Here is a 27,216-nt window from a genome sequence, read left to right as displayed (position 1 = left end):
GTGTGTACAGGTAATTGGCCTCTAAAAGGTCGTAATAAACTGATATGGAAGGTGTTGTGAATTTTCCAATGTTGTGGTAATTCTAGTTTAAATGCATTGTCATTGATTTTGTGTATGATCTTGAATGGTCCATAAAATCTAGGTACTAATTTCACAACTGGGTGTTTATTTACACTTTGTAATCTACGTTTTTCTATGCGTAACCAAACATAATCATCAACTTTAAAATTCATAGCCTATCTTTTCTTATTTGCTTGTTTTGTATATGATTGCTGAGCTTTGGCAATCATATCTTTAACTTCATCAAAAATAGTAGCATGCATGTTAGCAATATCATCAGTAGTTTGAATTTTGTTTGATAATGATGCAACAAGTGTAGACAATCTATATCCATAAATAACTTCAAATGGTGCTTTCTTTGTAGCTATATGTGGTGTATTATTATATGCAAACTAAAGTAAATGTAGATGTGTATCCCATGTATGTGGTTTTGAAATGGTGTAAGCACGTAAAAGATCTAAAATAGTACTGTTAGTAGCTTCTGTTTGACCATTTGTTTCAGGATGAAATGCAAATGAAAAATCAATCTTTGTTCCTAAGTTAGCAAACAAAGTAATCCAAAAATTATTACAGAATCTAGAATCACGATCAGAAATAATAACTTTTAGTAAACCATGGTTAGTAAACACAGTTTTCAAAAACAATTGAGCAGCTTGAGATGCAGTTAAAGTTTTCTTGCATGGAATAAAATATGCTTGTTTGCTAAACCTGTCTACAAAAGTCCAAATCATATCATGGTTAGCTTTAGTGTTAGGTAAACCAGTAATCAAATCCATTGAAATCTGTTCCCATGGTCGTGATGGAATAGATAATGGCATTAGTAAACCATATTGTTTACCATGGTGTCTTTTAACTCGTTGACAAACTAAACATTCAGATACAAAGTTAGATACATTAGTGTTCATATGTGGCCAATAAAAATCTTCAGTCGGAGAACTACTAGGTCTAATTAATCCTCTGCTAAGCAATTCTTCTATTTGATTTTGAATTTCTTTCTGTTCAATTTGGTTATGTCTATATGGTGGTAGTCTAGGCACCAATTTGGTTATGTCTATAGGAATTAAATCTATTTTATGATCTTTAGGACGTGAAGGTGGTAGTCCATGTGATAAATCAGCAGCAAAATAATCTTGAAATTGAGCAAGAAATTGTATATGCCTAGGATGCATTTGTGTTTCTTTAGCTTGAAGTTCATTTACCCATATTAAATAAGATTTGTTACTTTTACGTAATGCACGTTTAGCCTGAGTATGAGTAAGCAGTGGAAAATTATTAGAAGTGTGAATACCATGCAATGTGATTTGTTTTCCTTGAAAATGAATTTTAATTGAATGCGTAGAATAATCTATGTCAGGATTATACTGATGATGCCAAGGCATTCCTAAGATAATGTCACTAGACTACAAAGATACAACTAGAAATTTTCTTCATTCAGTATATTCACCAATTTTAATTTCTAAATTATGCACTTCTTGTGTTCCATTATATCTCGTGCCTAGGACTGCAGCCTTGATGCAATAATTTATAGAAACAGTTGGTAAATTCAATTCTTTGACTAACTTTGCATAAATAAAGTCATGTGTGCTCCCATCATCATGTAAAATAGTCTTTTCTTTACCATCCACAAAACATTTCATTGTTAATAAAGAATGGGGAGTTGGCATACCTGGCAAAGTATCCGAAGTAGTACCAATGTCATCATCATCTTCCGTAAAATCCCACATTTCTTCATGTTCTTCTTCTTCAATTGCTCCAAGATAATTGATATGGACAGGTGGCTTTTTGGTTTGGCAATTGGCTGCTAGACGTCCAGATTGATGGCATTTGTAACAAACTATGGGTATGGCTTTAGATACATTATTAGTAATGGCAGGAAGTTTAGGAATGTTGGGATTTGACTGTGAGGATGGCTTAGGGTTTGGATTGGTATTTGATGGCAAGGCAGGTGGTCGTGTCCAAGACTTACGGAATGAAGATGGAAGAAAACAACTTTGATTGAATCTTCGAGAATTTGAATTGAATTTTTTGGAACCATAGCTACCATTAGTTGGGAATTGTTGTGGTCGCTTGTCTCGTCCGCGAATCTTGTCTTCAGTGTCATGAGCCAAGGAAATTGCATCTTCAAGGGTTGTTGGCTTGAACATATTGACTTCCGCATAGAAATATCCAAGTAGACTAGACATAAACTTGCGTTTATGAGTTGCTTCAAGTACATCCTCGAGCATGCTTAGTTGCAGTAGGGCATTCCAGAAATATTCAGTGTATTGGGAAATAGATTCGCGATCTCTTTGCTGTAGAAGATCCCATTGCTTGATGGCTTTTTCATGGAATTGAGGAAGAAAATTCTACAAAAATTTCTTTTGGAAAGTCTCGCAGGTAGTAGGGCAATCAGCGCTCTTGCGGATCACAGTTCACCATAAGGATGCTCGATCAATTAAATGGTTAGTGACACATTTAATTTTGTCTTTCTCAGCATATGTTTCTTCATGGAAGTAATCATCAAATTGACTGATAAAAGCAAGTACAATCTTTCCATCTCGTGATCCATTGAAAGTACGAAATTTGAAGTTTCTTTTACTTATCTTTGTTTCTTTGCGAATGGATTGGGCTTCAAGTGTCGCATCGATGATACGTTGTATAAGATCTTCGGGTTGCGGTCCATCTTGATCGGTGGTAGATCGTTGCAAATTGGCCAATTGAACTTGCAAAGCTTGTCGGGCTCTTCGTTCTTCTTCGAGCTGCATCATAATCAAATCCAACTTTTGCTCCATCGTTGGTTCGGGAAGATCACCTTCAGCCATAAAATCGTCCATGTTTTGTTCAATCATCCTGTAAAATACAAAAGACCTCACACTCTCGAAATCTTATTAGCGGGATGAGCGTAGCTCAAAGGCGGGTATACAAGGCTTGTAAATTTTGTTTGGCTTTTATGGTCTTTCTCCTTTATGATTGCGATATTCGTTGTCACAACCGTCTACGTAGAAACGGCGTATAATCTGTCTGCGTATGGCCTGCGTATAAACTTCTGTTCTTGCTGAAACTGGTTCAGCAAGTCTGCAAGTGTGAGCAGGGTCTTCTCGAAGCTTCAAAACCAATTCTGCTTACACACAATGTTAACGGCTGCTATAAGAGTTGTTGGAGATGACTTGATTGACTTTGGGAGCTTGCAGAACTTAGAGAACTTATGGCATTAAAGCTTAAGTGACTAAGCTTAATAAAACTGATCTGTCGACGATTTCGTTTTTTTAGGAGGGGGGCCATTTTTTCCGCCGTCGATTCAGGCGTCAGCATGCCGCGATACCAAATCGTGAAATTGAGAGGCCTTAAGCTTTTTAATAAGCTTATTAAGCTTTAAGTTAAAGCTTTGAAGCTTTGAGCTATGGAGTTTAAGCTTTTCTTATCTATATGAAGACGACTTGATGAAGAAGATATACGTGTGGTCCTCCGCCTACACAGGCTGGTCCTTTGCAATCAGAGGGTGCAGATGGGGGTTCTTGACCGCCAGGAACACGCTGGTATCGACTGTTCACTACAAAACTAACTGTAGAGCTCAATCGTTCTAGGAGCTCCGCCTTGGCGCAAGATGGTAAGCGATTGGAAGCTCTCGATCTTAGCTTTGCTTTGATACCACTGGTGCACAGATCGGTCGCCGTATGCGCGTGTAGTGAGCGTCAGAAGGTCCCCAAGAACAAAAGAACTCTACTTTTTGCACACAAATCAATGTAGAAAGCTTGCACGACATGAACAAGAGACCAATTGGGTGCAATCTCCCCCCATGCCTTGTGTGAGCGCTCCACAAAGCATGTATTTCATATATTATTCATCTTCAAGCTCAAATAATAGCCCAATTTACAAAATAGCACGCTTTAGCTTTTGAGTTTGCTTTTGTGCCAATAAAGAATTAAAGCTAATGGGCGCCCAAGAAGTCAAGCGTACCCAAATACAATGTCCAATACAAATATTTAGATTGTGCGCCCATGCGATTACAAAAATAATAAATATCAAGCGCTTTGATAAATAAGCACGACAAAAATATAGGCGCCATGCCTAAGATACGCGCCCATCAAAATATTGACGATAATTTGAATACACGCTATCCTCTAATACTTTCCATTGCCACCGCTGCTTGCTCTACACATCAACTGAAGCATTCACAATTGTTAGAAAAATAATATAATTAAAACAATAAAAGTGAATACCTAGCAATCTTCAGCTACATAAATAAATTAGTTAGAAATCAATCCTAACCTTAATTTATCACGAGTGCGCACTCTAAACTCATAAACCTTTATTAATTTAAATATGTATTTTACGGAATCACCCGCTATGGAATCACCCATGTACACACAAAATTAACAAAATGCCCGAAAAGGATAGGCGTCCCCATCGACTTCTCGCACAAAGAATCCACTTTGTGTATGAGCCCCGGTAATAAAATTTTACGGAATCCACCGCAAAACCTCACGGAATCCACCGTGGTATGGAATCCACTATGGAATATGCCTCCTAGCATCAACAGCAATTAATCATAATGCAAACAGTCCACAAACAAATTTTCATCCAGAAAGAACATAATTATCATCATAAACTATCAAAAATCCTTCATTTTCTTCATAAAAATGGTCATACCGTGTTTTTACGTAACCCGAGATGCCTTGAATGACTTCATAATCATCAGATGAAGCCTCCATTTCTCTCAATCCAATGTTGTACTTCACTCTTCAGCATCTCCATCAATCTTCTTCACCATTTTCTTCATTCTCCATCATTGATTCCTTCATCAAGATGGCACCCATGAACAGCCCATAGGGAAGAGAGAGACGGAGGAGAGAGAAAGACTAGAATCAAATTTATTAATTCCCACAGCCATTCCACAAGTGAAGGGCGGCGATAAGACCAGCCAAGAGAGGGAAGATCAGCCCCAATGTCGATTGCATGGGGTATTCACAGCCTGTAATCTCCATCTCCATCAAGATCAAGCGCAAAAAATAGCCGCCTTGCTCACGTTCTCTCACCACAGTTTCATGCTTCTTTTTCATGCCATGTTGCATAAAATTTTAGGGGGAGTCCAAGCTCCCAAAGGGCACATCCAATGTTGGCCTTTAACTTGTCCACCTTTTCGCATCTTGACCATTTTGCGACCACTTCCCCATCCGGCATCCAATTCGAGCTCTGAAAAATCCTGGGCGTCTGGCTTAACATCCCGCATTGACTGGCAACTTCTACATCCCGCATAACAGTCAAAAAAATTATGAAAAATCCACAAGTGTCACTCGGGTGCCTTTTAAAAGCCGCCTTTCACTTGGTGCTTAAAATCATCCTAGTTGCAGCCGCTGCCTTCGATGTTGAAGATTTTTCCCCTAAATTCCAGATTTTTTGGCAAATTTTAGACACATTCCAGGCTCAAAACTCTGCTCTCATGAAACCCAAAAATAATGTCAACAATGCTAATGAAAATACACTTAGTGCTAATAAGAATATTCAAATGCATCTCGAAATTTACAAAAACAATTGTATTAATTACTTCTCATTTTTGTTTCATCTTCTATTAACTTATATTGGCTTTATGAGCTATAGAACTACTAAAAGATGTCAAACCTCAAGAATTTTAGCTTAAAATGAGGGGAAATGCATGAAATGGTCTCTATTATCTCCAAAATAAAGGAGACAAGAATACCATATTTTTGCACATATAACAAACTCTCATTGGATCTTTGCTTAACCTAGTATTAGTAAGTGGCATTTTTGACATGTTTTGACCCTAATGCTTGTTGAAGCAATGCTTTCTCTTCTTGAAGTTAATTAATAACATATAAAGTTTCAATGACTACAATTTTTGTCGCATTCCTTTCCTTTTCAAGCTCAAAAGAAAGCCATTGAATCATCTCAATTGGAGATTGATAGATAGAATAAACCTCATGTGCAAAACTCTAGAAAAACCATACAAAGTAACTAAATTATGCAATTCCTAACATTCAACTACTAACTCATGTAGAGAAAATGTAGTATCAATCATTATATACTCAAATTTTAATTCTACATCAACTATTTCTTGTTTGACTGACCTTCTCTCTAAAATCTTTGTAGTCTATGTTTATTGACTATCTTGCACGTTTTGAACTTTTTCATTAGTATCTTTACTTTCTTGCATGGATCTACTGATTAGTTGCTCCTAAACACTACTTTCATGCATCAAGTTACCATTTTCTTACATCAATTTATCGCTTTTCTACATCAATTTTGCAGTTTCATGCATTAGGTTTACAATTTCTTGCAATTTGTTGGTAGTTTCCTATACCACAATTGTGATTTAGCAAAACACTGACTTATTGTTTTGATTGATAATACAACTAACCAATCATCTTCCTTATTAACAATTTTAGTTCTTCTTCCACCCTGAGTAAAGTCTATTGGAGATTGATTATGACAATTTATAAGTTATCAAAATATGAAAAATATAGTCAAGTTTTTTATGCAAGGTATGTGATGTTCCACTCTCCCCTTGGTAAGCTCCTTTGTTGGAATTGGGGCACTTGAGGATCTTTTGGCTCTTGTTCTTTTTCACTCCCTTTACCTCAGTCTTTGGGAAAACCATGGGTAAAGAGCACCAATCATCATCCTCATCACTTGAACTTGAAATAGAATTTGAATCCAAAACATCTGTATACCTTTCCTTGAGCTTTTCAACTACTATAATCATTGTCCCAACATGCTTAGCACTTGAACAATACTTGACCTTCTTGCCTTCACAGTCATCATGCCATTCATAAGCATCATGAAGAATATCCTCAAAAGAAATCAACTTATCCCATATTTTAATCATCTTGGAACTTGAATCCTTCTTTGCTATTGCTGAAAAGTTCTTATGGATACCATTGAACTCCTTATATAAATCAACCACGTAGAAATACAAGCATGATTTCCCTTCTTCACAAGGCTCATTAACATAAGGACAACATTTTCAGGTATGTCCATGATCAAAGAAAACTTTGCATCCTTTTTGTCCTCTTAGATATTTCCATTGTATTATACTCAAAGTTTACAGAAACCTCAATGCTTTCTAGGATTTGTAAAACAAATTTTCTTTTATATGCACCCTTTCCAAAACATATTGATAAGTATGATTACATTAAAAACCATCCTTAGAATTTATGATTGTAAAGAAAAATAAGGTACAAACCTTCAAGTACTTGTGAACAAGATCGATCTTTATCTTTGTCTCCTTCTTTTCAAGTTGTTCACTTAGCATTACATTTATTCTTTTTACACACATTGAGCTTTTCCTTCCTCTTCTTTTTAGATATTCCTTCTACATCTTCTTCTCCATCTTCATTGTTTCAAGATGATATCTTCAATCTATTGGGTAAGTTACTCATGATATATGTATGCATCACGTATGTTCAAAATAAAGTATTTTTAAAATACTATTTTTATACATTTTTTACAGATAGAAGGGTATAATATTATGGGGTTATTTACAGATTGAATAGAAAAGGGTTATGTTTTATTCAGGAAAAATTCACAAATAAGGATATTTATAAATAGGCCTTGAACGCACGTGATGTAGAGGATATACATATAGTAACTTCCCCAAGCTTCAATCTTCAATCTCTATTCCCCCAACTTCTTTTCTACATCAACAAGCATGAGCCACCACTCCTTTTTCTTCTTACTATAGGAGGGTATACTTCAAGTTTTCTACTGATTTTGAAACTCTACAAGCTTCAAAAGAAAACATATTGCAAGTTGGTAAACATGTTTTTTGAATCTACCATTGCTTGGACTTTAGATAGTAAAAAACTATTGATATAGGAAACACTGCTAATAGGACTAAATAAACAAGAACCTTTCTCATTTGCAATTCTTGAATAACAAAACCAAATGTCTCCCAAAAAAACATGATTGTCTAGGCTATTCATCAAATTAGTTCAACATTGCATTCCTTCCATTGTAGCAATCTCGAATCTCTATAGTATAAGTAAAAAGTACTGCTTCCTAATCTTCACTATTCCTACAAAGATAATGCATTTTGAAAACTCTATCTCTTAAAGATAATATATGCTCAACCATGAATGAAGATTCTCCTACTTCTTATCCTTCATTCTACAATGATTACTATTGTTATTGCCTTGCTCAAAATTCTTGCAACTCTCTGGAATCCACTTCTTCAAGTTTTGTGGGAAATTTGAATATTTGAATGAGAGAAGGTAGTTTTTGCTAGAATTTTAAATCCAAAATATAGAAAAGCATAATTGCATCATTATACATATAGAAACCCAACAAAATTAAGCCTTTGAACTGCATCTTCATGCTTCAAGAAGGGTTTCATTGTTTTAGGTTTTATCGAAAATGTAGATTTTTGTCCTCAAATAAGGTCTTTTTTCTAGAGCTTTTATAACAAATAAAGGAAGCAATGGTAGGACATATACATAGAACCCTTTGAACTTAATATAATAGGGAACTTCATAAACATAGAACCCTTTGAACTTCATATAATAGGAAACACGATTTTCTTCCATAAAACAAAGGCATTTTTAATAGAGCTTCAAACCAAAGGTTCAAGTTGACAATGTCAAGATTTCCAAAGTGTTACAGCCCCTAATCTATGCAGAGTACATAATAGAGTTGCAATGCTATATACAAGAATATAACAAACTGTTGTAGGCAATGCGAAAAATAACTCATACTAGGTAATCAACCTAACACTGAGAAATAATATCATTGAACTATGAGGATACATTCTAGAATACTCATAACAACAAAATAGAGATAGAAATCAAAGAATATGATGAGAATATATTAGAAACATAGAGATAGAACAAGGTTCCAAAACTATTAAATATCATGAATAATAAAAAAAATATCATACAGAAGATCATGATGTAACAACACACATAACATACTTCATGAGACATGTAAAATCTACTTACATAGGAAAATACCAAGGACTAAGTTATAAACCATATTAAGGGTAAATACCATGTGTCAAGCCAATAGCTAACACCCAAATTTCATCAATAAACATGTCATTTGCTTGGTACTTTCATTTTGTCATTGTGATTGTGTACTTTTCCTCTTATTCTCTTTTCAAATTTTAATAATAGCTTGCTCAATGCCCATTTTTTGAGACTTCAATAGGAGCCCAATTGTTCAAGGCTGATCTCACACCTCATTGGACCAAGGATATTGTTTCTATTTTCAAAAAGAGACTTTCTAAATGCATCATTGAGAAGGCTCCTCTCACTCACTTGTTGGTTAAGACTCAACCCTACAAGATGGTTTGCTGGTTAACTTTATCATCTCAATCAAGTTTTTCTTCTTCAATTATGCATGTGTGAACATGAGATTAAGCATGCGCTTCAAGAAGCCCATGGTAGCATTCCTGGTAGACATTTTGATGGCCAAGAAGATTTTGCAGACCGTGTTGCATTATGTTTTGTTAACCATTACAACAAGTTCCAACATACTAGACTTCCAATTTGTAAGGACAAGGTTCAACTCTCACAAGTAATCGCTATAGAAAATCCTTTGAAAAGTGGAGAATTAACTTTGTAGGACCTATCACTCTAGCCACCCAGTATTGATGCCAGGAGGCATATTCCACGGTGGATTCCGTGAGTTTTTTATTCCACGATGGATTTCGTGAGGTTATGCAATGGATTCTATAAAACTATATTTATTTGTCGAGTCTCGTACACAAGGTGGATTCCTTGTGCAAGAAGTTGACGGGGATGCCTATCCTTTTTGGGCATCATCTTAATTTAATGTGCACGTGGGTGATTCTACAAAATACATATTTAAATTAATGGACGTTTATGAGTTTAGAGTGCACTCATATTAAATTAAGGTTAAGACAGAGTTCCAACCTTTTTATTTATTTTGTAGTTGAAGACAATAAGGTATTCACTTTTGTCAATTTAATTTTATTATTTTCTAACAATTTTGAATGCTTCAGTTGATGTGTAGAGCAGGCAGCGGTAGCATTGGGAAGCACTGGAGGTGATAGTGTGTATTCAAATTACCTAAAAGAAATTATCATTTTTTATGGGTGCGTGTCTTATCATTAAAGGCATGGCCTGGCGCTAATATTTATTTAGGCACACTTATTTATTGAAGCACTTGATAAATATTTATTATTTTGTATGCGCATGGATGCATAGTTTAAATATTTCATTATTGGACGTTTTGTTGACTTTCGGGGTGCCCAACTGCTTTATTCTTTATTTGAACAAAAGCAAACACAAAAGCTAAAGCATGCTTATTGTAAAATTAAACTATTTTTGAGCTTTGAGATGAATACAATTTATAAATGCATGCCTTGTGAAGCTCTCACACAAGGCATGGGGAGAGATTGTACTCAATTTGTCTTTTTGCCTCATATTGTGCAAATCTTCTTTCTTGCCTTTTGAGCTTAAGTAGAGTTCTTTGTTCTTGGGGACCTTCTAGTGCTCACTACGTATGCATCCATCATCCGATTTGCACATTAGTGGTATCATAGTAAAGCTGAGATCAAGAGCTTCCAATCGCTTACCATCTCGCGCGAATTCAAAGCTCTTGGAACGAAGGGGCTCTAGTGAACCGTCAATACCAGCGTGTTCCTGGCAGTGAAGAACCCCTTGTTGTGCTATTAGATCACGAAGGACCTCTCCCAGGAAGCGAAGGACCACCTCTGAAGATCCTTTGTAAGTCTCTTTAGTTAACAGAGAACAGAGAAGATTAAGCTTAGAGTTTAAAAGCTTAGTAAGCTTTATAATAAAGCTTAAGCTTCAAATTTCAACGATTGTGGTGTCAGCATATTCTCGATGGCATTGATTCAGATGACGACGTCCTAACATCATGTTGATCAGAAAACGATTGGTTCAAGCTTTTAAATCTAAAGCTTAAAGCCTTTAAGTCTTATTAATGCTCAAAACTCAATTCTCAATCTTTCCCATAGTGGTTGTTCACACTGAACCAACCCCGAATCAATTTTACAACTCCAGCAAGCCCCTGTTCGTACGTGCACTCTAACAGAGCCAATTTCCAGCAAGTAGATTGTTATACGCACTCTACATACACAAAGAATTCATTGAAAGAAGACCTTCATCAATTTTCGTACCCGTAAAAAGAAGGAAGATCGCAAAAAACCATTATTTTTTTAAAAAAAGAAGCAAACCTTGTAAACCCAACCTTGAGCTACGCTTATCGTGCTAACAAGATTTCGAGTGTGTGAGGTTGTTTGAAATTTTGTAGGATGTCCGATCAAAATATGGAAGATTTAATGGTCAAAGGTGATTTACCGGAACCAACGGTGGAGCAAAAATTGGACCAAATTATGATGCAACTTCAAGAGGAACAAAGAGCACGTCAAACTTTGCAAGCTCAATTGGCTATTCTTCAATGATCTACTGTCGATCAAGATGGATCGCAACCCGAAGATGTTATACGATGTACGATCATTGTGACACTCAAAGGACAATCAATTAGGAAAGAAGCCAAGATAAGTAAAAGAAATTTCAAATTCTATACTTTTAGTGGGCTACGTGACGGAAAAACTGTTCTCGCTTTTATCAGTTAATTTGATGATCATTTCCATGAAGAACAGTATGTCAAAAAAGACAAGCTCAAGTGTGTCACTGACTATTTAGTGGACAGAGCATCGTTATGGTGGACTGTTGTTTGCAAAAGTATTGATTGACCTACTACTTGGAAGGCTTTTCAAAAGAAATTTTTGCAAAATTTTCTTCCACCTCAATTCCATGAAAAAGCAATCAAACAGTGGGATCTTCTGCAACAAAGAGATCGTGAGCCTATTTTGCAATACACTGAGTGTTTCTGGAACGCCTTATTGCAACTTCGAATGCTTGAAGATGTACTTGAGGTGATCCACAAGTGCAAGCTTATGTCTGGTCTACTTGGTCACTTCTATGCGGAGGTGAACATGTTCAAGCCAACGACTCTTGAGGATGTGATTTCTTTAGCCCATGATGTTGAAGAAAAAATTCGAGGATGAGACAAGTGACCACATTAATTTCTAACTAACAATAACTTTGGTACAAAGAAATTCAATTCTAACTTTTGAAGATTCAATCAAAATCACTTTGTTCCTTCTTCTTTCCGTAAATCCTGGACACGACCCCCTGCTTTACCATCAAACACAAATTCAAATCCCAAGCCATCTTTCCAACCAAATCCCAATATACCTGAACTCCTGCAAAATTGATCAAAGAATCAAATTTACATATTGTTCCAACTCATTATCGCATAAAGGTTGCATTCTTAGATACTAGATACAATGGTACACAAGAAGTTCATGATTTAGAAATTAAAATTGGTGATTATGTTGAGTGTAGAAATTTATTGGTTGTGCCTTTGCAATCTAGTGACATTATTTTAGGAATGCCTTGGCATCATAAATAAAATCCCGATATAGATTATTCCACACATTCAATGAAAATTCATTCTAATAGAAAACAAATCACATTACATGGTATGCACACTTTAGATAATTTTCCATTGCTTAGTCACACACCGCTAAACGTGCATTAAGAAAAGGTAGCAAATCATATTTAGTATGGGTGATTGAAATTGAAGCTAAGGAAAATCAGATGCTTCCTAGGCACGCACAATTTCTTTCACAATTTAAAGATTGTTTTGCTGCTGACTTACCACCTAGTTTACCACCTACATGTTGTAAAGTTCATCAAATAGACTTAATTCCTGGTTCTCAACCACCATGTAAAGCACCTTATAGACACAATCAAATTGAACAAAAAGAAATCCAAGCACAAGTTGAAGAATTGTTAACCCAAGGACTCATTAGGCCTAGTAGCTCTCCTTTTGGTACACCTTTCCTATTAGTCAAGAAGAAAAATAATGCCTATAGGATGTGCATTGATTATCGTACCCTAAACAAGATCACTATCAAGATAGATATACGATCCCTAGGGTAGATGACCTCATGGATAAACTACAAGCAAGGGGCCACAATATTTAGCAAGATAGATCTTAAATCTGGATATCATCAAGTACGATTGGATACAAGTGATATTTTCAAAACTACATTTAGAACTCAATTTGATCATTATGAATTCCTTGTTATATCTTTTGGTTTCACTAATGCACCAACTACATTCAATCGCATGATGAATCACATATTTTTGAAGCATCAGCATTGTGTAATTGTTTTCTTTGATGACATATTGGTTTTCAGTAAGAATGAGAATGAGCATTATGAACATTTATCTTTGGTTTTCAAATTATTGAAAGAGAATCAATTATATGCTAACCATGAAAAGAGTGAAATTTTCCAAACCCACATTGAATACTTAGGAAATATTTTTTCTTCTGATGGTATTAAAGTTGATCATAGAAGCAATTTTGAATTGGCCGATCCCTAGAAATGTGCATGAATTACGTTCTTTCTTAGGTCTTGCTAGCTCTTATAGAAAATTTGTGAGAAAATTTTAATTGCTTGCATTTCCTTTGACAAAATTGTTAAAGAAATGTATTGTATATCATTGGTCTGATAATCAACAAAAGTCTTTTGATTTATTAAAACATGATTTAACCCATGCCCCTGTTTTGCAATTACCTGACTTTAATAGACCATTCTTTCTAGTAGTCACTGATGCTAGCGGATCAGGAATATGAGCTGTCCTTATGCAAGATTCACATCACATAGCCTACTCTAGCTGCAAACTTAAACCATCTGAACTCAAGTATTCTACCTATAATAAGGAATTGCTAGTTGTAGTACAAGCTTTACATCAATGGAAACACTATTTAATGGGATCTGAATTCATGATCAAAACTGACCAATAAAGTATCAAACATCTCCCTAGTCAGCCAAATCTCTGACCATCATATTAAATGGACTGCTTTCATTCAAAGTTTTCATCCACCTATCCAATATCAACCCAGAAAAGAGAATGTTGTTGTTGATGCCTTAAGTAGAAGACCAAGTATCCATAATGTCTCCGTTATATCTTTTGATTCCCTTATCCCTACGAGAGATACCTATGACCAAGACCCTAGTTTTCAAGCTGATTGGAATAAATTAGTTGCTGATAATAGATTCATTGTCTTATTCTGATGGATTTATGCTTTATGAGAAAAGGTTGTGTTGAACTGTTCCATTTAGATAATTTGTGTTGCATGAAATTCATTGTCCTCCATATCAAGGCCATAGAGGTATTAGTTCTACTTTGCTTACATTGGTTGAAGATTTTTATTGACCACAGATGGAATCTGATGTTTCTAACTTTGTATCTAAGTGTTTAATTTGTCAAATAGTTAAGTGACACCATGGTAAGCAATATGGTTTATTAATGCCTTTACTAATTCCTAAACGACCATGGGAACATGTTTCAATGGATTTTATAACTAGTTTGACTAAGACCCAAGCTAATCATGATATGATTTAGACTATTGTAAATTGATTTAGTAAATAAGCATACTTCTTTCCATGCAAGAAAAAATTAATTGCATCTCAAGATGCTCAATTGTTTTTGAGAATTGTTTTCACTAACCATGGTTTATACTCAAAGTGAGGAGAAGCTACTAGGGTAAGCTACTAAGAATAGTTATGTCCTATTGCCAAATCAATTCGAATGTCAATGGTGAATTGAACAAAGGATTTGTCATCTAATCAAAGAGTCTACCCCACATGAGGGAAATCGTTTGTAGATCTAGATGGACATGCTAAAAAGTAAAGTGGTGGCAGTCTCATTTTATGATTTGATTCAAGGAAAAATAAAAACTTTTTACCTCATGATGAGTAGGTTGTCGGTGGAGCAGGGCTAGATGAGAGGTGCCATCCAAACACAGGTACAACGTACACTGCAATTTGATGACTCCCTGTGCCAATAGTCAACAAGCAGGCACCAATAGTACCTTGACGTGTAGGTTCAATGTGCACTACAACTCGATGGTGGAGAGTTGGGAAATAACCTTACATCCTTGATGCCATTAGCACAACAATTGCTACTGAAGATCAAGAATGTGGGAGAGAGAGAGAGAGAGTGTGTGTGTGTGTGTGTGTGTGTGTGTGTGTTATTGTGGAGAGAGAGAGAGAGTTAAGGCCACCAAAGCATTACCAAGCACAATATTTTTCCCCAACCATGCAAGTCTAACGATCTTATTGCAAATTTATTTGCCCTTGTCAAGTGCTCCAAGGCACAAATAAAGGTGGATATAGTAGGGGAGTGTCCCTCATGTTGCATCTTATCAAAACATTGCATTGCTTCTTTGACTTGCCCATGAAAACCTTGCAATTAGTGCATTCCAAGTGACTACAACTTGGATAGGAAGCTCATCTGGCACTCGTACTTTTTCCAAAACATCACAGCTGGCACACATTTTCACCAAAGCATTGCCGACTACAATCGACAATATTAATCTAACAATCTCATCATGAAACTTTTTGCCCTTATTGAGTGCTCCGACGCTAGTATAGGCTTTCAATGCACATGTGAAGGGTGACCAAATCAAGAAACCAGCCTTTGTGCTGCATCTTATCAAAGCATTTTAGAGCTTCATCGTCATGGCCATTTTGTGCATATCTTGAAATTAGTGTAGTCCAATATAATCTATCATGAACACTACCTTCGTGAAGAATTTGTTATGCTTTTGCAAGAGCCTCATATTTAGCATACATAGTTATTAAAGTGCTTGCAACATAGGGGCTTCTTTCAAGAAACCCTTGTTTGCGAATGTCCTCATGTAGACTTGTGCCCTTGAATAGATCATTTTTCTTTGCACAAGCCTTCAAAAGTTCCACAACATGAGTAGTATCCTTTGGAAAATCATCTCCTTTCTCCTCTTGAGGCTTCACTTTTCTCAATTCAAGTGTTAGCATTGATGCAGTTTTTTTTTTAGCTCTTCAAAACCCCACATTGGATTGTACTAGCAATCCAGCCGTAAGGCCTTTATTATCACTGTTTGTTTGAAATCTAGACACCTTGCATTGGCTTGGGGTTGCAATGGGGTGAAAGAAAAAGGTGTGTTTCTATGAGAGCTCACAAGTTATGTCTTATATACCATTCATGACACTCATGACCCGCATGACCAAGCTAGCTAAATTTTTTCATGGCATCCATATTTGGTGGCCTAACATAAGAGTGTCTAAATAAAGATTTTCTTTTCAAATATTATATTCTTCTAAAATTTATGGTTAAGCATAAATTTCATATCTCAAGCATACTTTTGGTCTTCCACATATGCATAAGATCAAAAGATAAAACAAGGACCCAAAGACTTGAGGGGGGGGCTTGAGATGCAATTGTACCCCTCCTAAGTCTAGCTATGAGGAGGATATTGGGTCCCAATCTTCAATTTGATCCTTGTAGAGAGATCATGGAGGAGGGTGTATCCGCATAGATTGAAGCAAGTGGTCTTAACATGTAGAGGATGATAAGGTGATTAGAAGAGAAAGCACCTAGCCATTGGTAAAAGTGAGGTCTATTTCAAAAAAAAACGTATGCTATGATTTTTTAGGCATAGCTTTTTCTTTTTTCTTTTTGTGGAAGGAAGGTACAATGCTATTTGAGGGTTTATATTGAGGAGTTAACAAAGAGAAAGTGTTATTTTTTTCTTGTAGACCATATGCTTTTGGTTTGAATGAGAAAGATACAAGCTAATAGCTAACAATGGATGTTGATAGAGGCATAGGCTCCTTATGAAGTAGGGAGATCCCAAGAAAATAGGCTAGTGATTTGAAAATAAACCAACACTCTGTATACCAAGAGAGAGAGTGGTGGTAAAGGAGATGGGGCTTTTATTTGTGGCTCTCAAATAGACACATCCCAAGCACTTCCCCCCCCCCCCCCCCACCCCTTGCCCCCCAATTGTGCTATGAGATTTTTGGAATAAAATTCCCATCATGTGAATTTACATTGAGCACATTTATAAACCCCTTCTATTTTTAGAAAAATTTAAGTCAATATAATTAAAAATACCCTTTATTTTGAACTCACTAGTATCTTACATGCTTTATAAGGTGGACTCCACGGACGGAGAGCACGTGTTCTTCTTTTGAAGTGCTTGATTCCTGTTTACCTTTGAGATTCTTCTCTTCCTCAAGAAGTGATGGTTTGATATCTACCAGCTTTGGATTTGGCATATTAATTAGTGTGGTGGAGATATTACCAAATTCTGGAGGAAGACTCTTGACCAAGACTCTAATGCATATGTCTTCTTCCTTTTTTAAGTTAATCCTTGCAAGTTGAGTTAGCAGACTTTCCATATAATTAAGGTGAGTTGCAAAGGATGTAGTAGCCTTCATATCTAACCTGAAAAAATCAATCAGCAATCCATATTTTGAAGCTGATTCAGATTTGGGCACCAAATAGTATATCCAACTATTCCCAAGTAGCATGAGATGTATCACATGTCTACATGTTGGATATAAATATCATCAAGCTTAAGCTTAATGATAGCTTGGGCTTTGTCATCACTATTTTTCCATACTACTACAAGAGAAACATCTTTGGGTTTCTTCTCTTAGCCATTGGTTATTGACCAAAGGCCCTTCTTCATCAGGATCAACTTGATCCTTGTCAATCAAGTTTGGAAGCATGTTCCTTTGAAATGGCATAGTAGTGAATATTTTCCCATATTGGATGGCAAGAGCAATAGCAAGTCATTACTAAAAATCCCATATCAAACCAACAAATGAGTTGCTTGGATGTGTTAAGAGACACAAGTGCCAAGAAGTACTAATAAGTATTAAAAGATACTATGCTTATTGAGCTTGCTATTGAAATTTGATAGTTGAATCTTCCTCTCCTTGCTAATTTGATGTGGCAATCTTACTGGAACTTCAGTGATATAGTCTATTAGAGTGGTACTGGGTTGGTTGAATTGAGAGGAGTGAGAGAATAGAGTGAAAAAAGAGATTGGGTGAAATTGGCTATGGATACCCTCTAGGGTTTCTTGGTGGCCTGATTGGTTTTTTTACTTATGGTAGCTCACACAGTGGACTATTTGAGCTTAATTTTTTTTCAAAAGAGAGCCCATAGGATTAACTTCAAAATCCGTGAGGTTACAAGGTCAATCGTGTTACATGTAGATGGCAGGAGCTATATGCAAGGGCATAATTGTGACAGCAAGCTAGAAAAAATGACATTCTGAGCAAGAGAGAGACCAATGTTATGATGTGAAGTAATAGAAGAGAGTGCCTTGAATTGGAGAAGATGTCGAGAGAAGAAAGCTCAGTGAGATATGGCTTGATTAAAGAGATCTAAGCACTCCAACACAGGTAGGTACTACTAGCTATGGAGGTCAAGAGGTGTAGAGTGAAGATAGAGTGAAGAGATGAAGACTTCTACTAAAATTGAGCTGAGCTAAGATTGAGGAGAGCTGGAGAGTAGTGTGTGGAGCTAAATCAAGCTCACCATGGCTCTAATACTATGTTGAGAAACATGGATCTTGAGCAAGGTTAGCTATGGAGGTTGGAAGTCAACAATAAGAAGCATGATGACTAATGATAAACACAATCTTGAGTAGACATGGACAAGATTGAAAGTAAAAAGTACAATAGCATTCATTCAAATTATTGTAAAGTACACTCTTTTATAGTTGCAGGATGGTACCACTTTCCTCATTGTGCCTATGGGATAAAGGCAACTCTTCCTAGATTGAGTTGCATGTTCCTTATCTACCTGTTCCATACAAAGAGGAACAAATGGGTGTGATTGCATATTTCTCAACATGCCTACATACTCATGCCATTTGGGTTGACTAATGCCCCTACTACCTTTCAACACATCATGTGTACAATCTTCAAAAGACATGCTTAAAAAGGGGTTGGTAGTGTTTGCTAATAACTTGTGTATTCATAAAACCTGGGAGGAATACCTAGAAAGACTCCACATCATCTTTGAGTGGTGTAGATAATATGGCCTCTTGTTGATCCCCTTGAAGTGCCAGTTTTGGGTCAACCATGGTTGCATACTAGGGCACATAGTATTGATGAATGGGATTATCACTAACTTCTCAAAAGTTAGAGTGATTGTAAATCTCCCACCTCCAACCACCTACAAGGACGTTATGTGCTTCCGTGGCTATACTAGAAAGTATCAATTGTTCTTGTTGAGCTATGCATTAATTGTTAGACCCCTACACAAACTATTGATTGTGTTTGAGTGGACAAAGGGGTACCAACAAGCCCATAAAAGTCTTAAACAAGCTCTAAGTGCATATTTATGATTTGAAATTTTCCAAGGGAGTAGTGTTGCGCCAACCTAGTGAACATAATATGGATTTTGTAGTGAGATTTTCAAGTAGCTAGCTCACTAATGTACTGAGATGAATTACTCAAGAACAAAGTAGGAAGTGCTAGCTATGATGTCTACAATTAAGAAGTTTAGACATTATCTTTTAGGTACACCGTTCACCTTCTTTGTAGATCATTAGGCATGGCTTTATCTTGTGAAAAAGCTATGTGTGATAGGGCTATTGCTTTTATTGGAGTTTGACTTCTTAGTGTGGTGGTACGTTAAGGCAAACAACACTATATATCCATATTACATGTCCTACTAACATACTAGAGATATAGCCAATTATGGCATCATGGATGATCTACTTGATGCTTAACTCTTCAAGATCTCTAGCAAAGAAGAGCTTTACAAAGTAGATTTTACACCTCACTAAGTAGACAGCATAGTTCTTCAAATCTTGGAGAAAGAGATCCTAGATCTCCCAATTGAGAAGGCTAGACTATGGTGACTCATTTTGAAGATTCAACCTTATCAATTAATTTCAAATTAGCTTTATTGATTAGGAAAAGCTAGCTTATTGAGAATATGTGTTGGAAAAAATGAGATGCATGATGTAGACACTGAGACACATGGGGAATTGTAGGAGGATACTTCAATGGAGATAGTATTATACACAAAGTTCTTCAGTCTCAATTGTGGTGGCCTGCACTCTTCTACAATGTTGTTAAGTTTGTTAAGCATTGTGATGAGTGCCAGCGTACAAAAATACTGACATATACGGACTGTAATAGTCTTGTATCCCTTAAAGTTAGGGGGCTTATAGCCCCTCATAGTAAGAGCATTCCTAGTACATGAAAAGGTAGTAATTTACCCTTAATACCTAAAGTTGGCAGCTCACTCCTTTGAGGACTAGTCAAAGATCAACCCTACCATCTAGTGGTGCCATTAATAGCATCGTAATTGTCTTCCTAAGTCTATTCCTATATCTAAAAATATGGTACAACCATCCTTAATATCCCCTCAAGGAATTTAAATTCTAGCTAGTATAGTGGCTCTACCTGCTTTAGGATACTCACTTCCTATCTTTAGCGGAAGTTTAAACAAAGATGCAAAATTATATATCAAATACTTCCAAAAAATTATGTTTAACTATTAAGTCAATGAGGAAGCACATCATTTGATGTTCTTCAATATGGCTTTGAAGGAAAATATAGCCAAGTGGTACTACCCGACTTGCAATAAATTATTCGATTGCCACTATGTAAGCATTCTAGATTGTGTTTCATAGGGAGTTCTCTCTTGAAAATGGGAGTCAATATTAGTTGTGTGCCCTAAATGAGACTCGGTAAGAATTCAATGAGAGGGTAAAAGTGTATGCTTAAAAGATACATGAAGTATTTTGTTGTTTGGGTATCACTATCCAATTTTCCCCTACTACTCAATTGCAATTTTTCTTAAGAGGGTTGGATTTTAGGACCCAACTACACCTTGAGAAACATGACACTAAATTATTTAGATGCAACTGTAGTAGCAATAGAAGGGGTTGAGTCAAGAATTAAAGCTACCAATGCAATAAGAGGGCAAGCTCTCTCAATTACTAGAATGATTCCAAATGCGATGTTAATAGGTTGCAATTTATTATGTGCATTACCCAATAAGGTAGTAGTGCAAAATCAAGGATCCCTAAATCAAGGGTTACCTCAATTACCTACTCTCGTAAGGCAAAATGTTGCCCAACCAAGACCTACGACATCTATGAGTAACAAGTGGCCTCCCACTATAAACCAAGAGCTCTTGCAGCCACTAGTCCCTTTACAAATTGTAAAACCTAATGTGGGGGTGGCTCTTGATATCATTGGTTATGAATCCTCTCTGTATCAAATATTGTAGAGGAAGTGAAGGACATGATGAAACATTACAGTAATATGATTAGTGAACAATATCAGTAAATAATATAGTGGATTGCTTGAGACATCAACAAATTTTGATGGGCATTAGGAACCCTAATGATAGGGGTCCATCAAGATTTGCTATAAAGTGGTGCAGTGCCCCCTCCCATAGAATTGTCCTTATGTGAAGTGTGATATATGTGGGAAGTTAGGACATATGCCCAATATATGTTGGAGTAGAATTAGTTCACTCCAGTAAGGAAATCACCAACTTGGGCTAGTGAATCATCGTGCAAATGATGCGAATACTCAAGAGGAGGGTCCTAAGAAAATCTTGAAGGGAAAAAGCCGCCCTAGAGAAAATGGCCAGGGGGTTAGTTTGATAGAGTCACTTCTAATCAATGAGAATACAACCTCTAACAATGTAAGAATAGTCACTAGGGGCCAAGAAATGAAAGAGGTTTAGAATGATGACCCAAGTACAAGCAAAGACAACCCTAAGCCTAGTGTGGTTGACAAGGTCACAAATACCAATACTCATGTGGGTCCTCTTAAACTCAAAGGTATCTTAGAGGAGTCAACGATTAAGAGTAAGTGCAAGTCAAAAGCAAAGGAGGCTATTAAGGCTGTTAAAAAGCCAAAAGAGAGGATGATCTAGCAAGAGAAGAAGACTGTTGCAAACTTCCATGAGTTTGATCTAGCAAATGTGCTATGTAAAGTCAAGCCAGATATGAATTTGCTATAATTAATTCAATTGTTGCCAAACATTCGCAAGGAGTTCAAGAAAAATCTACAAATGGGTTATGTTGTAGAGCTTGTTGGTGTCGATCGAGTAGGTAGTGAATGGTGGAAATATGTGGAGAAACATTGCCCTAGGGTGCATGCATATGTGGATGATATTTTGATAGAAAGTGCAATGGTAGACTTCATTTGTAAACCTAATGAGTATAGAGAGAGACTTGGTCCACCCATCCAAAAGGTTGTCACAATAATTTTAAAAATGGCAGATGACAGTTCAAGATAGTGTAAAGGAGTGATATCTCAAGAGCATGTAATCATAGTGCATATTGAGTGTGTTATCAACTTTTATATTATCCTATTCCCTAGGAGGCCAAGCTATCAGTTGTGTTGCTTGGGCAACCATGGATCTTACATTCTAATTGTTTGGTGGATATTCTAGCTACTTGGCTGATTTTTGGGCACGAGATGGAGAGAACAATTTTGGATACTTACCCTAAGTACCCAATAAATGAAAGGGTCTTACCTCCCACTACAAAATGGGAGGCACTTGAGGGCACCTTTTCCACATGGGAACATCAAGCTTCAATGATTTTGATGAGGGTTCCACAATGAAGGAGTCCTATAAAGTGCATTTGAATGAGCTGATAGGGCCAAAAGATCAAATACGTGATGCCGATGTAGTATATTTGGATCTTTGGACTCCTAACGATCCCCATGTAATCAAACTGGATACTATATTATCCGATGATGAGCGTGTAGACTATATGTTAATTCTATAGGAGTCTAGGGATGTTTTTGCATAGAACTACAATGAATTGAAGGCGATTGCCCCTACTATTGCCATGCATACAATCCCATTGAAAGAAGGTAGTAAGCTAGTAAGGCAGAAGGTTAGGCAAATGTTTTTTGAGCTAAGGGAGTCTATTTTAAGAAATTGATGCATCTTAGGAAGGTAGGTCTAATTTTCCCTATTGAACACATTGAATGGTGCTCATTGATTGTGATAAGAAAGAAGAAAAACAATCAAATATACTTGTGTGTGGATTTCAAGAAGCTAAATAAGAAAACGGTGAAGGATTGCTACCCTTTGCCCTTTATCAATCAAATCCTAGATCACTTATTAGCAAGGTGAGAGATGTATTCTTTCATGGATTACTTTGTGGGCTATAATCAAATGGCCATAGTTGGGGATGACAAGCTTAAAATGACCTTTAGCATTGTCTTTGGTACCTTTTCATACCATGTTATGGCTTTTGGCTTATGTAATTCCCATGGCTCTTGGCAAAGGACAATTGACAAGACACTCACCAATATTTCCCCTAAAGAAGTCAAGGTCTTTATAGATTATTTGAGAGCTACCATATTCCAAAATAGACAGCTTGTTAATTGCAAGAAATTGTTAAATGCTTAGTGGATTTTGGTGAGCGTAAGGAAGAGTGGGCTGACATTAGTGATCATGAAGAGTTATGTGAGATTAATACAGCCTCAATTCCATCATGGTATACGTCTATTATGCATTGTCTATCCACATGCAACGTGGTAGAAGCTCTCTCTAAATCTGAGAAGAGAAAGATTAAGCAACAAGCACACTGTTTTTCCATTATAATTGGTGTCTTATACAGAAGGAGAGTGGATGAGATGTATCATCGTTGCATGATGCGTGATGAGGTGCCACTTATTTTAGAGAAATGTTATGATTCAACATGTAGGGGTCATTTTGTTGGATGGCTTATTGCCTAGAGACTTTACTACTAAATATTGGTGGCCGATAATTTTCTAGGATGCTCTTGAATATATTAAGTGTTGTGATATCTACCAGAGACACAATGGTAGAGAAAATTGAAAGAGATTACTATAGCCCATTCTGGTAACCTTTCCCCTTGAAAAGTGGGGTATTGTTTTCATTAGACATGTGCATCTTTCGTCCACCATACGGAAGCGTTATATCATTGTGGCAATAGATATTTTATAAAGCGGTGTCGAAGGGTTTTCGAAAGCAATGTCGCAACTTCAGAAGTCCTTGTTAAATTTCAGGATAAAAGGTCAATCAAGCGTGACATTACAACCTTATTCAGCATCAACAGCTTCAGTTTTCACAATGGAATCAATTTCAGATAGGGTAGCATTCCAATTCTGTAATCAAATTGTCTTCAAGTTTTCTATATGAACTCCAGAATTTTATAAAGATTCATGGTTCATATTTCAGCATCAATCCAAACAGGTATTGGGTTATCGATCTTTAATCGATGGAGAAATTTACAAAGTTGACCTCAATGGATTTTTGAAAGCCCTTCTTTCCTCTGCCTAATATACTTTTGAAAGCTCATATTTTTCTGCACATCTGAATTCTGTACACCAGGGTCTCTGTTCAATCCAACAAGGAAAAAGAATCTTCTCACAAACAGGATTAAGTCTCCTTATGACAGCAAACATAGAGCATTGGCATCCAAGTCATTTAAGATTTAAGATGGCACTCGTCATCCAATCCTGACAGCAGGAACATTCATACGAGGGTTTTAGCTTTGCATATCTTCCTTTCGCCTGAAGTACTGTGGAGGCTCTCTAATCCTGCAAGCAGTGCGTGATCGTACTCGAACAACATGGGAGTGGATAGTACACGAGATACAATACTGCATTTTGGCATACAGTTTGGACAGAGTATACCCATCGTAAACACAAGCTTCCTAAACATCCCGAACAGCAGATTGCTTTACAATATTCCTGACAAGGAACCACCTCTCAGCCTTGTCCTTGAGACAACAGCGACTGCAATTAGAACACCTGATTAGATTAGTATGACCTTTGCCATGATTGTTAAGCCTCCTTACGCATCACGTTGAGTGGTCCCATGACCCGTTTTTGGGTTACGAGAGCGAATTGATCTTCTGTGAGGGAGGGAATAATTGGATTGTAATTTTACCATCATTGAACTGAATTTCTGGCCAAGAAGTTGCAGGTTTTGTTGATGAAGACCCCCTGTTCTGTCTCTGTGGAGCATCTCTTTCCAGTCTAACTGAACTTCTTCGAAGAAGTCCTACAACTCCTCTAACAAGATTCATGGTTTTTATACAGGGTGACAATTTGTAGCAATAGGAATCGAATCAATCATTGATGATTCATTGAGGATGGTAATTCAAAGCCAGAATGTGAGGGCTGCTCGTTCTCTGACCACTAAAAGGGCACGTAGCATCGTAGTGCAAAGCAAGATTAGCTGTGTGCTTGTAAATAAGGTTCTAAGGAAGGACGCAACTACTGAAAGAGATCTGTAGTCGCCCTGCTACAGATGTACACTGCAGGACTCGAATAACGCTGATATGAAAGAGCAACAAGTTCCAAGCTGAAGCACAAGCCAATCCCCTTTATGTTTGCTATGGGTATGAACTTCTTTTGCCAGGAATAGATTGAAAAGTCTAGCATCATCACCAACTGCAGTGATCAGACGGCTCCAGCACTCTGCCGCCCAATCTCGGCTGAAGAGATGAAGTCCACATCACGCTGGGAAAGGCGAAACACTGAAGGGGAATGGAATGTTCGCAATACATGATCGAAAGGATAGACGATCACGCTTCTGCATCTTCTGTATAAGCTGGGCAGCTGCTGATTTGTACCGATGACCCTTGATGCTTCCCACAAAAAGCATAGGATTGCAATCGTAGTCTCTTGTCATTTGCCTTCCTAGATTTCTTTCGAGTGCTCTGTTTTTCTGTCGTTTTTCAGTCCTCCTCTTTCGTGACGCGATGATGTTGATGTCAACGACGACGATGAAAAAAAACATGGCTGGTCATTTCTGTGTAGGAAGAAATCCCTCTTCCTCTGATCCGGATCGATGGATGAACATATCGGAATCAAAATGGATTATAGCACAGATGCTGTGATTATGCACTGTTGCTGAGAAAGGATGGCTCCTCCTCCGAGCTCCTTAAGAGTCCTCGATAGCCTTCCCCTCTGCCTCCGTGCTCACAATCCGATAGATCTTCCCTTGGCGTTCTGATTCTCTCCTTTCAAAAATGTCCAATATATGATCAGGATTCCCAAGCTTGATTCCCCCCCAAAACTCCTCTGTTCCTCCCTTCCTTTTCCTGCCGCGTTCCTCCTTCCCAAAATACCTCCTTTTTCTTTCAAAATAGCTCCCCTTCTTTTCCTCATTCGTATCCTCTGTTCCCCTTTTTTCCCTCCTTCTTTAGCTTTTCAAAAATCCCCTCTTTTTCCTCTTCTTTTCGTGTTTTCTTTTCCCCTTTTGTTTCCTCTCAAATTAGCTTCCCTCTAGAATCAGAAAAGCACCAAGGAAGAGTAGGCCCAAAGTAGCCGCGAGCTGTAATGCCAAAGAACTTCAATCGAAAGTGTTCCCGCTCGGAAGAAAAGCACAATTTCAGCATCACATGTGTATGTAAGCATATTGAATGCATGTCAAAGGTTCAAACTTTTCTGTTCTGTAAAATCCACTCAGCTGAGTACATGAACAATAGTGCTAATGAATTTTGGCAAACAGTGGTTCCATGATCAAGGATAACACATGAGCCTCATGTTCATCTGAAAATTCACTGGTCTTCTTAAACTCCCTTGTTGATACCATTTGCATCTCCAGCATAAGCAAACATCTTGTGAAGCTCGGAAAAACCATACTCATTGCAGATCTAGAACCCGTTCTCCTTCTAATTTGTTTATACCAAATATCAGATTCAATCCCAAAACAGCGCTTGTCTCTTCTGTAAAATTGAACATGAACCAACTGAAAGAAAAATGTTCAAGCAAAGCAAAGCACAACGTCTACGCCAAAGTATGTACAAAGTAACAAATCTCATGTACAACTTTTGGGTGGTTTTCACACCTCAAATGCGCAGCAATACGACAGCGGTTCAAAGCTCGTGCTACAATGAAGAATAATGCCAAGGAGACAGCTAGTTTCATTTTGGAGCAGATTGTTTTCCATTTTGGTCCACCTAAAGAGATTGTGTTTGATCGTGGGATACATTTCTTGAATAAAGTGATTGAGGTTTTTACAAAAGCTCTAAAGATTAAACACAATAAGACTACACCTTATAACTCCCAAGCAAATGGGTAAGTAGAGAGTACCAATAAGGAGCTTGTGGGAATTCTATCTAAGACTATACCCAAAGATAAGCATGATTGGCATAAAAAGTTGTATATGGATTTTTGGGCTTATAACATGACATTCAAAAGAGCTACAAGCCACACCCCTTTCAAATTAATATATGGAAAAATTTGTGTTATGCCTTTGGAGATTGAGCTACCTACAGTAAAGGTCACTCTAAATCATTCTTTGGGTGATGAGAAAGCATTGCAAGAAAGGTTCACTTCCCTTGTAT

This window comes from Lygodium microphyllum, chromosome 20 (assembly GCF_053477565.2).
Source record: "Lygodium microphyllum isolate KBCC chromosome 20, Lygodium_microphyllum_v1.1.10, whole genome shotgun sequence".
In the NCBI taxonomy this organism is placed as follows: domain Eukaryota; kingdom Viridiplantae; phylum Streptophyta; class Polypodiopsida; order Schizaeales; family Lygodiaceae; genus Lygodium; species Lygodium microphyllum.
Note: the sequence above shows the minus strand (reverse complement) of the source record.